Below are 12697 nucleotides of genomic sequence, written 5' to 3'. Positions count from 1 at the left end.
CGATATTTAGGTTAATTAAGACATGTCTGCCTTCTTTACACAAACATAACAATACCTTATCGGAGTATTTAAGATTTAGGTGAAAGGCCAATCTTAGAAACAATTCTGAAGGCACCTGCGTGGCTCAGTTGGTTAAGAGACTGCCTTCGGCTCAGGTCATGATCCTGGAGTCGTGGGATCCAGTCCCGCATCTGGCTCCCTGCTCGGCGGGGAGTCTGCTTCTCCCACTGATCCTCTTCCCTCTCGTGCTCTCTATCTCACATTCTCTCTCTCTCAAGTAAATAAATAAAATCTTAAAAAAAAAAAGAAACAATTCTGAGATTGAACTAACACGAGGTGGTATTTCAAATATAACTATAAAGGCTTTGGCTTTGTGCTTTGGCTTTGTGGTGCTGTTAACTACAGTATGGAATATAAGAAATAAGTCAAATTATAGGGGATTGAGTACGGGAAAATATGAATGTCAGTATAGGCCTGAGAGTAGACAAGGTCACCCAAAATTTGAATTTAGAGCATAAAAGTTGGCTCAGAAACAATATGAGTGCATTTTCACATATTTCACAGAATTATTTATTTACTAAGTTAAATAAGCAAAAGAATATAAATTAGTAAGTGAAAAAAAATTACAGTGATACATTTTAGCTTTCCTGACAGCATACTGTAATGCTTAAATAAAATATCTTTAGGGGCGCCTGGGTGGCTCGGTCGTTTAGGGTCTGCCTTCGGCTCAGGTCAAGATCCCAGTACCCTGGGATCGAGCCTCACATCGGGCTCCCCACTCTGTGGGAAGCCTGCTTCTCCCTCTCCCACTCCCGCTGCTTCTCCCTCTCCCACTCCCCCTGCTTGTGTTCCTTCTCCCGTTCTGTCAAATAAATAAAATCTTTACAAAAAGAGAGAGAGGGGCGCCTGGGTGGCTCAGTTGGTTAAGCAACTGCCTTCGGCTCAGGTCATGATTCCAGGGTCCTGGGATCGAGCCCCGCATCGGGCTCCCTGCTCGGCGGGAAGCCTGCTTCTCCCTCTCCCAATCCCCCTGCTTGTGTCCCCTCTTTCTCTGTCTCTCTCTCTCTGTCAATTAAATAAATAAAATCTTAAAAAATAAAAAAATAAAAAAAATAAAAAAAAGAGAGAGAGAGGCTCCGGGCAACTGGGTGGCTCAGTCGTTAAGTGTCTGTCTTCGGCCCAGGTCATGATCCCAGGGTCCTGGGATGGAGCCTCATATCGGGCTCCCTGCTCTGCGGGAAGCCTGCTTCTCCCTCTCCCACTCCCCCTGCTTGTGTTCCCTCTCTCACTGTGTCTCTCTCTGCCAAATAAATAAATAAAATTAAAAAATAATAATAAATTAAAAAATTAAAAAATAAAATATCTCTAGAATCAGACTGACTTCCAAATAATTACCTTTGCTAATCAGTAAATGTGTGGCCAGAATGAATTATTTAAAATTCACTATGCTTCTTTTGTCCTGTGTGTACACATGAATGTTAATAAGACTCATAAGGGTAAAACTTCTAGTCCTATATCCTTCAGAAACTTTTGATTTTCAAATTTGCTTTACTACCTTATGTTAGATACTACATATGTTCATGTGAATTAAAATATTCATTAAATACATATTTTCAGATACATTGAAATGAATATTTTAAAAATACATTTATGGTGAACAAATGTATGTGTGTGCATATGTTTAAATACATATATTTTTATAGTGACATGATAAGTATATATTTTCTGTGGAAAATCATAATCTAGAATCAATTTCTTTGGTTCTATTATGTTGTGTGATAAGTTTGCTCTTAATTAAAACTTTTGTCTGCAATGAAAACTTAGGTTTAGTCAAAATAATGTTGTATATTAAATATTTAACAGTACTTGTTAGAAGCAACTTCAAAATATATAATTCTCTATTTCTTTTTTTTTGAAATTTCAAGTTTTTATTTAAATTCCATTAGTTAACATATAGTGTAATATTAGTTTCAGGAATAGAATTTGGTGATTCATCACTTACATATAACACCTAGTGCTCATTACAAGTTCCCTCCTTAATCCCCATTACCCATTTAGCCCATCTCCCACCCAAGTCCCCTCCAGCAACCTTCAGTTTGTTTTTATAGTTAAGAGTCTGTTTTATGGTTTGTCTCTCTCTCTCATTTTCTTTTCTGTTATGTTCATCTGTTTTGTTTCTTAAATTCCACATGTGAGTGAAGTCATATGATACCTGCCTTCCTCTGACAGAACTGACTTATTTCATTTAGCATAAATGAAATAATGCTCCATCCAATTGTTGTAAATGGCAAGATTTTCAATCTTTTTGATGGCTGAGTAATATTCCATTGTGTGTGTGTGTGTGTGTGTGTGTGTGTGTGTATGTGTGTGTATATATATATATATACACGCACATATATATGTATATATATACCATTTCTTTATCAATTCATCAGTCATTGGACATTTGGGCTCTTTCCATAATTTGACTATTGTTGAAAATGCTGCTATAAACATCGTGTTTCATGTGTCCCTTCGAATCAGTATTTCTTTATCTTTTGTGTAAATACTGAGGAGTGCAATTGCTGAATCATAGAGTAGTCATATTTTTAACCTTTTGAGGAAACTGATACTGTTTTCCAGAATGGCTCCATCAATTTGTACTCCCACCAACAGTGTAAGAGGGTTCCCCTTTCTCTACACCCTTGCCAACATCTGTTGTTTCCTGTGTTGTTGAGTTTAGCCATTCTGACAGGTGTGAAGTGGTATCTCATTGTAGTTTTGATTTGTATTTCCCTGATGATAAGTGATGTTGAGCATCTTTTCATGTGTCTCTTAACCATCTGCATGTCTCCTCTGGAAAAATGTCTACTCAAGTCTTCTGCCCACTTTTTAACTGGGTTATTATTTTTTGGGGGTGTTGAGTTTGATAAATTCTTTATAGATTTTGGATACCAACCTTTTGTTAGATATGTCACTTGCAAATATCTTCTCCCATTCCATAGGTTGCCTTTTAGTTTTGTTGATTGTTTCCTTCACATGTAGAAGCATTTATCTTTTTATCTTGTCCCAAAAGTTCATTTTTGCTTTTGTTTCCCTTGCCTGAGAAGACATATCTAGTAATAAGTTGCTACGGCTGGTGTCAAAGAGGTTGTTACCTGTGGACTCTAGTATTTTGATGGTTACCTGTCTCACATCTAGATCTTTCATCCATTTTGAATCTATGCTTGTGTATGGTGTAAGAAAGTGGTCCAGTTTCATCCTTCTGCACATTGCTGTCCAGTTTTTCCAACACAACTTGTTGAAGAGAATGTCTTTTTTCCTTGGATATTCTTTCCTGCTTTGTTGAAGATTAGATGGCCATATAGTTGTGGGTCCACTTCTGGTTTTTCTATTCTGTTCCATTGATCTATGTGTCCGTTTTCGTACCAGTACCATATTGTCTTTATCACTACAGCTTTTTAATATAACTTGAAGTCCAAAATTGTGATGCCTCCAGGTTTGCTTTTCTTTTTCAAGATTTCTTTGGCTATCCAGGGTCTTTTGTGGTTCCAAACAACTTTTAGGATTGTTTGTTCTAGCTCTGCGAAAAATGCCTCTTTATTTTGATAAGGATTGCATTAAATGTGTAGATTGCTTTGGGTATTAAGACATTTTAACAATATTTGTTCTTCCAATCCCTGACCATGGAATGTTTCTCCATTTCTTTGTGTCATCTTCAATTTTTTTCATAAGTGTTCTATAGTTTTCAGAGTATAGAAATGGGTAAATTCCTAGAAACATATAAACCACAAAAAATGAAACAAGAAGAAATAGAAAACTTGAACACACCAATAGCCAGCAAAGTAATTGAATCAGTAATCAAAAATCTCACTACAAACACAAATCCAGGGCCAGATGGCTTCCCAGGCTAATTCTACCAAATACTTAAAGAGGAGTTAATACCTATTCTTCTCAAACTGTTCCAAAGAAATAGAAATGGAAGGAAAACTTCCAAATTCATTCTATGAGGCCAACGTTACCTTGATGCTAAAACCAGACAAAGACCCCAGTAAAAAAGAGATTTACAGACCAATATTCCTAATGAATGGATGCAAAATTCTCAACAAAATACTAGCAAATCGGATCTGACAGTACTTTAAAAGGATCATTCACCATGATCAAGCGTGGTTGATTCCTGGATTACAAGGGTGGTTCAATATTTACAAATCAATTGACGTGGGCACCTGGGTGGCTCAGTTGGTTAAGCGACTGCCTTTGGCTCAGGTCATGATCCTGGAGTCCCGGGATCGAGTCCCACATCGGGCTCCCTGCTCAGCAGGGAGTCTGCTTCTCCCTCTGACCCGACCCCCTTTCATACTCTCTCTCTCTCTCTCATTCTCTCTCTCAAATAAATAAATAAAATCTTTAAAAAAAAATCAATTGACGTGATATACCATATTAATAAAAAGAAAGGATGAGAACCATGTGATCCCCTCAACTGATGCAGAAAAGTTCAGTATCCATTCTTGATTAAAACACTCAACAAAATAGTGATAGAGGGAACATATCTCAACATCATAAAGGCCATAAGTGAAAGACCCACATATAGTATCATCCTCAATCAGGAAAAACTGAGAGCTTTTCTTCTACAGTCAGGAACAAGACAGGGATGTCCATTTTCACCTCTGTTATTTAACATAGTACTGGAAATCTTAGCCTCAGCAACCAGACAACAAAAAGAAATAAATTTCATCCTAATCCACAAGGAGGAAGTCAAACTTTCACTATTCACAGATGACATGATACTCTATATAGAAAACCTGAAAGACTCCACCAAAATATTGCTAGAACTGACACATGAACTGATAAAGTCACAGGATACAAAATCAGTGTAAAGAAATCTGTTGCATTTCTATACACCAATAATGAAGCAGCAGAAAGAGAAATCAAGGAATCAATCCCATTTACCACTGTACCAAAACCATGACATATCTATGAACAAATCTAACCAAAAAGGTGAGAGATCTGTACAATTCTCTATTTTCAAGTTAGAAAGTATTTCAAAAATATTGCCAGAATAGAAATACATATCATAACCATACAATCAAACCTGAAACCATATAGGTAATTTATATTAGTAGAAGAAAGCACTTTAATCCTTGATTCTTTCCTTTAAGTATCAATTAAGGGCAAATATAAAGATACAGATGATCTATGACATCAAAAATATAGGGTTATCTCAGATATTGCAGTTTTGGTTCCAGACCACCACAATAATGTCCATCAAAAGAATTTCTTGGTTTTTCGGTGCATAAAAATTATGTTTACATTATACTGTAGTCCATTAAGTGAGCAATAGCATTATGTCAAAAAGTGTACCTGACTTAATTAAAAATACTTTATTTCTAAAAAAAATGTTAACCATTATCTAAGCTTTCAGTAAGTAGTAATCACTGATCACATATCATCATAATAAATATACTGATAATTAAAAGTTTGAAATATTGTAAGAATTACCAACATGTGACACCGAGGCATAAAGTGAACAAATGCTGTTGGAAAAATGGCATCTATACACTTACTTGATGCACGGTTGGTGCAAATCTTCAATATGTAAAAAACCCAGTATCTGCCAAGTACATTAAAATGAAGTGCATTAAAATGAGCTGTGCTGTAGTAATTTTAAGTGACATCCATCTTTATCCTGAACTACATTTTAAATCATTGCTAAAAATTACAAGGTTTTTTTTTAGAGACACAATTATTTTTTGTGAGATTATAAATAAGTAATGAAAATTGTGGTCCAAAGTAGCACATAGTATTTCTTCTTTATTTATAATTCTCTATTATATAGAGCCACATAGTCATATTTCCCTTTACCTTTCTTTTTAAATGTATATTACAGCTTATACATTCATATTTTATATGATTATTTGATTGACCTATATTTTTTCAGTAACCAAATTATCCAGGAAAGCAGTAACATATCTGTTTGGCTCTGCTTCATTATTTATTTGGCAGGTGGAATGCTTTGCATTTTGTTTTAAGTTTATAAGATCACATATGTGAGAGCAAACACCTAGAAAATCGTAAGATTTCAATACTTATAATCACAGGTTTTTTTTCCCTTATGATAGCTAAGGGTAGCAAATTTATTTAGGTATATACACTTTTGAATACTGAAAGTGTATTAAGAAAAGTCATCACATGAAAACACCAATTGGTCTATTAACCATCTGCAAAATACCCTCTTCCTCTTGTCATGATTAATTACTATTGTTGGGGTTTCTTGAGTTATTTTAAATTTAAATTCTATGTACAAACAGTTATTGAGAGAAAAAGGATGATTTTGGAAGACACAGAATATATTGACTAAAATTTTGCCCATATAATATGTGATGTTAATGTTCAACTAGAACTACAAGAAGATATATGTGTGGGGGTGTGTGTATATATGCATACATGTGCTATCATGAATTTTGTTTTGAATGTATTACAACTGAGATGTCTATAGGAATCATTCATTTGAGAATGTTGAGTTTCCAGGTGAATTTATAAGTATGTTTTAGAGTGAGTCTATGAATCAAGATATAAATTCAAGGATTTTTATACAGATAAGGGAAACAGTCTTTGTTGTGACTGATTTACTATTATATTTTTAAGGTCCAGTGTTATAAAACAACTTTTTTTACTGGAACAGGAAACTATAAAGAATGTGAGTCACTAGTGCTGGGTAAATACTTTAAGCTATACATCTATATATTTTTTAAAGTAATTGGTTATAAATAAAATTAACATGGAATCAATGTTAAAAGCCTTGTTTTCCTTATATTTTATCATTTAATATTTTTTAAAAAATATTCAGTGAGCACATATAAGAAAATAAATTATCTAAAGCAATAATTTTATATGCATATACAAAAGATATCCAGAAAAATGTCAAAGGTTTATTCAGAGAGAGAGAGAGAGATGAAGGTGTTCTTCCACTTATATATTGCACACATCTTAAAAAAGTCAGAAGAAATATCTTCGACAGCTATGACTAATAAACTAAGCAACTCCTTGCCTTCTAAAAGAGAACAAATGCTATGTCCCAGCTGACCACAAATGCATATTAATTAGTCATTTAACCAATTTTAGAGTTTGTTTCATACATCATTATGAGAAATGGCATATGCCATTTTGTATACGATTTTCAAAACTTATGGTTCTGTTTGCTTATTTTATCCAAATTTCTTATATTATCCTTGAGTAACATGAACTTCACCTTGCGGAATCATTTTGCCCCGTGCGGTTTAAGGGCTATTGGCCCCAGAATCGATAGTGTCTTATTGACGCAGTAATGAATTCTGTGCATCCAATCTTACTCTTTCCACTTGAACAGACTTTGTTATTTATCACAGGAAGAAAGAAAAAGGCTGGCTTTTTGTGTGGTTTTGTCTTTCACTTGACAAAAACAAAAGTAAAGCATGTTTGGAGAAAGCCACTTGGTGAGTAGAAAGCTGGTTATGAGAAGCTGGCCTTTTGCAGTCAGATGATGAATTTCAGTGTACAAATTAAAGTTAAAGACACCATGAAAATTGTGTGACATTGCTTTTTAAAAAGCTGTTAGGCTTCTCTTTGGCTACAAAATGCAGGCTTTTGTAACTGTATCTTTACCAGCTAGTGAGGACCAAGGCAATGATGCTAGTACTTCAGGACATCCTGCAAATCACTCTCACAGAATCCAAATTCAGAAAAACAACAATGGGCACACCTTATTATTCTCAGCTGTAATTAAAAAAACAGAAAAACAAAAACAAAAACAAAACAAAACAAAACAACCAAGAAACCAAAAAAAAGGGAAGTTTCTTTTTAACCTCAAATTAGCAATATGAATGTTTTTTTCAAACATACAACCTTTAGATCCTAGCAGGCAATTTTTATTGTGTTGTTATTCCTTCTGAAGCTTGTCCTGATAAATCTAGTTTTGACATAAAAGTGAGTTTTACTTAATGATATTGCTTAGTGATATTATTTAAGGAATACACTGCTTTGTCTTGACAAATGAACTGTCACTGAATTCCAGTCATGGGTCTAGGGCATCCTCCAAGATGTTGGTAAACATTCTGAAGAAGTAAGTGGGCATCCACCCCACCTCCCCTGAAGGGACATCACTTAATGGTATGTTACAGTCTGTTTTTCTCTCCCTCTATGTAGGTGTATATGTACCATTATTATATGTACCATATACACATACATAGTTGTAATAATAGTTGGTAATTAATGTCAGGGAGAGTTTGCAATCTCTGAATAAAATTTTTGTCTGACTTCTTTCTAGTAATCTTGAGCTCAAACAAGCCTGTTTGCAAAAGTAACTGGTGTTCTCTCCAGTCTTGCTACCACATAGAAAGCTCTACTTTCATGGAAAAAGTTGCCTATCTTTCAGGCAAAATGTGTCATCCTGCAACTCTAGATATATTCCATTTATAGGAGAAGGAATGAGAAGTCTCCTTGAGATTTAGAATAACACCCAAATCTGTAACATACCACTTTGGATAGAAAAAAAATTAAATTTTATATGAGCTAGAAAGGCTTCTTGTTTGGAGAATCTAAATATTCACCCTGCTTGTTCAAGAATCATACTGATATGATTAATATTTGGAAATGTGGTTTTTCCTGCAGCTGTAAAAAGAAAATCAAAGAAAATAAAAGAATGATGCAGATAGAAGAATCTAAAATAAATATCAAGGTTAGGTTTGAAATTGCAAGGAAGAATAAAACAACTTATCCATTGTCTTTGTGAGAATTTTATCTTTGTCCCAGAAGGGGGAATGATTCTTAAGCATTCCAAGTTTTCAGAATTTGTGACAACATAAGTGCCTGAATTTCTTAGTGTCTTGCACTAAATTTCACATGACTTTCTTATTACCATTCAATTGACAATTCAAGGAACACATAAATTCCAGCAATTAGAAAGGAAGAGGAAAGTAGTATTTTGTGTTTATCTGCCTTGTGCCAGGTACTGTGACAGTAACTTTATACAACCATTTCATTTAGTGCTTCAATGCTATAGTCAATCTTTCCAAGAGCTCCTCTTACCATGCTAGTCTTTCCTGTGGTCTTAAATATTTACCAGTCTGACCAACATACATTCCTAGTATTTGAACATTATCAAGCAGGCTGCTTATAACCCATATTTTCTATCTGAAGCAATGTTGTTTCTTAATGTTCAGGCTTAGTGAATAAATGTCTAATTGTTACTAACATGAAGCCGTTAGGTATTTTTTCTTAAATAAAAAACAAACAGTTAAGCAAAGAAGTAAGAAAGAAAACAATACTCAAAAGTTGAATATAAGTATCATTCTTATATTTGATATTTGAAAAAAAAGAAGTAAATAATACCTGGTATTTTTTTTTCTAATTCTACCAGCATAATGTTGTTAACTCACTAACATGGAAGATGGTACACTGGGGAGCAAAAAACAGAGGTTGAAATATTTTCAAAGATTCATTTGTAAGTACTTATAATTCCGGTTTCAGTACCTTTATTTAGTAAGGAAAATTATATACATATGTGTATATATATACATTTACATATAAATATATTTATATATGTATTTATAAATATATATTTATGTCTATAAATATAAAGTATAAAGATATAGTCCCCTTTTTTTAAGATTTATTTATTTGAGAGAGAGAGAGAGAACAGGGGGAGGGACAGAGGGAGAGGGAGACAGAGAATCTTAAGCAGACTCTATGCTGAGTGTGGAGACAGATGCAGGTCTCCATCTCACAACCCTGAAATCATGACCTAAGCTGAAATCGAGTCCAACGTTTAATCGACTGAGCCACCCAGGTGACCCTATAGTTCCCTTTTTCTAATGTCTATGTTTTCCTTGGAAAGAAAAAAAAATAGATATCTATTTCATTTCCTTCAGGGAAACTAATTTTGATGTACACACATTTATTTACCATGTTCTTATGTTTAACAATTTACATAAAAGATTACTAGTTGCTTGCATATTGTTTGTATATTCTGCTCCTCCTATATTTATTTATGCTAAAATTTGCATAATTATAAATATATTAGATCTTCCAAGTTATATTATCTCCTATGAGTTAGGATTTCTTATTTCTTTAGTCTCCGAACTATAAATCATTTATATTCACTTGATCTTGAATTATTTTAAAATGTCTATCAGTGAAATCTGAATATTTTCTAATTGCTGAGGTAAAGATTACTTGAGTTTTAATATTTTGAATTCCTTTATTTTGGGGGGATTATAAATATATACTGATAATTTATTTGAGGAATCTATTATTCCCTAGAAATATATTCTTAAAATCTACTTGGTAATATTGGTCATTTTGAAAATATTTAGGAATATAAATCCACTGAAATATAATTTTTCTTTTTTTTTTAAAGATTTTATTTATTTATTTATTTGAGAGGGAGAGAATGAGAGACAGAGAGCACAGGAGGGAAGAGGGTCAGAGGGAGAAGCAGACTTCCCGCTGAGCAGGGAGCCCGATGTGGGACTCGATCCCGGGACTCCAGGATCATGACCTGAGCCGAAGGCAGTCGCCTAACCAACTGAGCCACCCAGGCGCCCCTGAAATATAATTTTTCTTAAGTATATATATTCAACAGCTACAATGTATTAACTGATCAGATTGACTTAAGTCTTCTCATATGATTTTATTTTATTTATTTATTTATTATTTTTTTTAAAGATTTTTATTTATTTGACAGAGAGAGATAGCGAGAGCAGGAACACAAGCAGGGGGAGTGGGAGAGGGAGAAGCAGGCTTCCCGTGGAGTAGGAAGCCCGATGTGGGACTTGATCCCAGGGTCCTGGGATCATGACCTGAGCCGAAGTCAGACACTTAATGACTGAGCCACCCAGGCGTCCTTCTCATATGATTTTAAAGATATGTGTGTGTGTGTGTGTGTGTGTGTGTGTGTGTGTGTGTGTGTGTTGATTAGATGTTCAAAGAACTATGGATCTTTTTAAGAAATATTTGTTATTCTTTACTATCAACCACAAAAAGTCAGATCCAACTTCACGTAATCTTAATATTGGATTTATTATCAAACAAATTCCATTAATGGTTTGCAAATCCTAGTATAAGTGTATTTATTAACCATGGCTGTCTCCAAGAACATCTCCAGTTTTTTCTAATGTGTTTATTTTTACATTCAGTGAAAAATACATGTTAAATTATGTTCTTGATAATTGGGAAATGGAAGATTTTTGCACAGCCTTTATGTCACACCACACTTTTTGCAAGAATGTATACCATATTTTGTGCTTGATTCCTGGCTGTCCCCTGTGAAACTCTGAGTCAAGGTGTAATTCTCAGCTAGGTGTGTTGTTGTTGTTGTGTTTTTTTTTTTTTTGGCATGTGCTTAAAAAAAAAGTTTTCTGTTTATAGGGGCTAAGATTAATTTTCCTAGATCCATGATAGGAAATAGAAGAGAATTTTATGTGCTAAGGTCAAGTGTTACAAGTATAACTGAGAAATCCATACTGAGAAATGTTAACCCTGCCACATCTTGTATTAATTTTTAGTGTTACTAAATCCAAGAGGTAGTCATTGCAGGAAATGTTAAATGCCAAAGAATTAGGAGTTCAGTTTTCTCGTTAGAAGACCTTTTGTAATTCATGATGCCTTAGAAAGATTCATCTTTAACTCTCTTTTCAGGTCATAAAACTTTAATTGTCAACCAAATTAAAAAATAATCTCCTCGCTGTCATTCCATTCTGTTTTGAAATTTCATCTCTCTGATTACTTTCCCTTTATTCAATATTCCCACCAGACTAATACCCTATTCTCGAATGTTTTGTAGATGGGAAATGTCTTTAAGGGATTTGATACATCATTTCTAGAAATATATTAATTTTCTATTGCCATATAACAGATTATTACAAGCTTAATGACTTAAAACACATTTCCTATAGGTCAGAAACCTGGCATAGCATGGCTGGATTTTCTGCTCCGAGTCTCACTGGGATGACAGATATAACTTCCTTGTGGTCCTGACTTGGGTATTAGTTTTCTTGCCAGTTGCTGACCAGGGGCCATTACCTCTCCTAAAGTTTACCCACATTCCTTTTCATATGATCCCCCTCCATTTTCAAGCCAGCAACAGCAAGTCAAATCCTCCTGTGTTTCAAATCTTTTAATTCTTTTTTTGCTGCCAAACAGAGAAAACTCTGCTTTCAAGGGGCTCTTGTAATCAGGTCCATAGTATAATTTCCTATTTGCCATATAATTTACCATAATCTAGGAAATGATGTCTCATCATATTCACAGGTTATACAGGAGGAATTTTTATACAAGGGGAAGGTCATTAGGGGTCATCTGAGAATTCTGTCTTCCACAAGTAGTGAATTAAGGACATAGAAGTCTGGCTGTTACTATACTCATATGGTGTATATTCGAGAGATCCATAATTTCTTAATTTCTCACCATACTCTAAGTATTTTCCAGAAATGATACTTGTTTTTCACATTTTTTAAGTTTATTTCTTCATTATTGAATCAAATTTTGGAATCTCCATAAAGAATTTATCTTGTTTGGCAAGTCAGAAAACTTTGAAAAGTTTTATTCATTGCAATTCAAATTTTCTGTCACCATCTATTCAAACTGTTGAATTATGTTTTGCCCAATAAAAACCTTAATTCCATTATTCTACAAGCTCAGCGAGCATTGTCTTTGATTTTTTTTTTTCTTTATTTTAAATTCT

The sequence above is a fragment of the Callorhinus ursinus genome, unplaced genomic scaffold (genome assembly GCF_003265705.2).
Source record: "Callorhinus ursinus isolate GAN/ISIS: 27379988/994484 unplaced genomic scaffold, GSC_fseal_2.0 scaffold4, whole genome shotgun sequence".
NCBI classification, from domain to species: Eukaryota; Metazoa; Chordata; class Mammalia; order Carnivora; family Otariidae; genus Callorhinus; species Callorhinus ursinus.
Note: the sequence above shows the minus strand (reverse complement) of the source record.